The sequence below is a fragment of the Mizuhopecten yessoensis genome, unplaced genomic scaffold, assembly GCF_002113885.1.
Source record: "Mizuhopecten yessoensis strain PY_sf001 unplaced genomic scaffold, ASM211388v2 scaffold2671, whole genome shotgun sequence".
NCBI classification, from domain to species: domain Eukaryota; kingdom Metazoa; phylum Mollusca; class Bivalvia; order Pectinida; family Pectinidae; genus Mizuhopecten; species Mizuhopecten yessoensis.
In genome coordinates this window covers 1700037-1702920 of record NW_018404662.1, presented here as the reverse complement: position 1 = coordinate 1702920, position 2884 = coordinate 1700037, and positions in this window count along the sequence as shown.

Here is a 2884-nt window from a genome sequence, read left to right as displayed (position 1 = left end):
AACCTTATTCGGAACCTAAAGTGCATCTGGCTTAGAGTGACTTCCCCTGTAAAAAAATTCATGTGTTGTAATTCCTTTATGGTAACATTGATAAAGTGTAGGCTTTTTAATGTAAAGGTGCCTAGTACAGTTCAACCCCTGCAGTATTGTTGTTTTCTTTTTTATTTATATTTTCGAACATTCAAGTTTCAAACAACTACAATGCTGTCAAATACATGGCAATACGTGATTTTATGAAATATTTCTTTTCAAAATGTCTTAAATATTTTACAATAGTGATATTGGTAATAATATAGTTTAACTTGTCAGGATCCTTTACCTTAATGCATATCATACTAATTTATAATTCAAAAGTGCTCTAATATAGAAATTATGGTAATTGGTGAATGTAAAGTTGTTCTATTCATATATTTGTAATATTAAGTGGTTATCATGTTTTAGTATTGATCATATTTTAGCGGTAATCATGATGTTGTGGCAATCAAATTTTCTTGGTAATTATTTTAACAGTTGTCATGTTTTAGCCAAGTCATATAAATTAATAATCGTTGTAAACAGAGCCAAATATTTTTGCTGATTGCAATTTGAAAATTATTGCCAATGCTTAAAAACTATTTAATATCTGTACTATGAAGTGTTTCTTGTTACACCACCAATCAGTGTTTCTATGTGACGTTTCGATGACTAGTATGGTATGTACTCTGTCAACTTCATCAGACAAATGACCAGTGAAGTGTATGTGCTGTCACCTCCATCAGACAAATGACCAGTGAAGGGAATGTACTGTCACCTTCATCAGACAAATGACCAGGGAAGTGTATGTACTGTCACCTCCATCAGACAAATGACCAGTGAAGGGAATGTACTGTCACCTTCATCAGACAAATGACCAGTGAAGTGTATGTACTTTCACCTTCATCAGACAAATGACCAGTGAAGTGTATGTACTGTCAACTCCATCAGACAAATGACCAGTGAAGTGTATGTCCTGTCACCTTCATCAGACAAATGACCAGTGAAGTGTATGTACTGGCACCTCCATCAGACAAATGACCAGTGAAGTGTATGTACTTTCACCTTCATCAGACAAATGACCAGTGAAGTGTATGTGCTGTCACCTCCATCAGACAAATGACCAGTGAAGTGTATGTACTGGCACCTCCATCAGACAAATGACCAGTGAAGTGTATGTCCTGTCACCTTCATCAGACAAATGACCAGTGAAGTGTATGTCCTGTCACCTTCATCAGACAAATGACCAGTGAAGCGTATGCACACAAAGGTGTAAAATGTGTATGTGTTGTCCACAAATCAATTTGTGGACAACTCATACAAATTTTGACAAGAAATTAATGTGTTGAACAAGTGGAATTTAGCCAACATATGACAGAGTGAATAAGATGCATCACTTTAAAAAATGTGTTTAATCAATGCAGCATATGAATTATGCACAGAATTTACATATATCAAACAATTAATGTATGGGGCAAAGAAGTAATTCCAACAGTGTGGACAAGTTTAGGTTGTCAAATTTTCCTTCCAGGGGGCATTTGTCCTAATGATTCATTACTGCACAGTTGGTCTGCTATCTCGACTGCCTGCTGCTTCATGTCAGTGTGTGTGACCAACAGCCGTTCAGATTTATTTTGCAGATTTATACAGTATCTTAGCCATTTTATCTACTTATTCCTCCTGCACTCACTTATTTGATAATTACATGCATAATTCCTGCAAACCGATAGAGGCACATGCATTATTCCTGCAAACCAAAAGAGGCGACTAAGTGGAACCCCCTGCTGTGACTTAGATCCATCGCAGTTTGAGAGGCGACTAATGAGACATTCCGTAGCAGATTGGAGATTTTTCACATTTACCGGGCCAGATTTCCAAATGCACATGTTCCACGTTTTTGGTATCTCTCGTTGACTCACTTTATATGACAGTGCATCTTGCGCAAGAATAGGTCCTCTACATCAGCGTTCCTTGTCCGCGATGCTCTCAGCTTTATTGCTGCCTTCGGCTGTCTTTAGCCGAGGGGACTATTGGTTTTATATAATAGCTATATTTTCAATTATAGTATATCAATTCTATCTTCTTGTAATATGATGTATATGTACATGTAACTGTTCTGTTTCACTGTGTCTTGAAAAAGGAGCGGATCGCTCCGAAAATTTGACAACCTTAACTTGTCCACACTGTTGGAATTACTTCTTTGTCCCATATACTATTTTAAGTAATTCGTATCCTACGGACATACCTCTATTAGGATCCAGTGTTATATGGGATTTTACCGTCTATATTACTTCTTTGACCCAAACAATTAATGTATAAACATTTCAAAGACATTTCCAAAATATAAATGGCCAGTATTTTTGTTAAATTAAATCAAATTAAGCAAAATTAGAGATATTTTGTTCTTGTGTTTTCAATATAGAATGAAGCCTACCAAAACTATAGGTATTTTCAGTGACAAGGGAATACAGCATACAGGGGTATGTTAAGTGTGTATTTCTTGTGGAGGAATGTACTGTGTACTCTATACATTATGAAGCCAAAAGCACTATAAATTGGCATGCAATGATCATCAAATTGTATACATTTGTATAACAATGGTGAAAGTTGCTATCCAAATTGACTGTGTGCTATGCTGATATTTAAACAAGAGGCCCATGGGCCTTAACGGTCACCTGAGTCTACAGTATTTTTTTTTTTGTTGAAATATGTACCAATTTGAGTAAAAAATAGTATAATGTTAACTTAACTTTGTCAGGACCATGAGCTGATCATTCCTAGACCAATTTTAAGTGAGATCGGCCTATTAGAATTTAGTAGCAAAATAGCGGCCATGGCAGCCAAATTGTATTTCTGATTGACCCGAAAAATA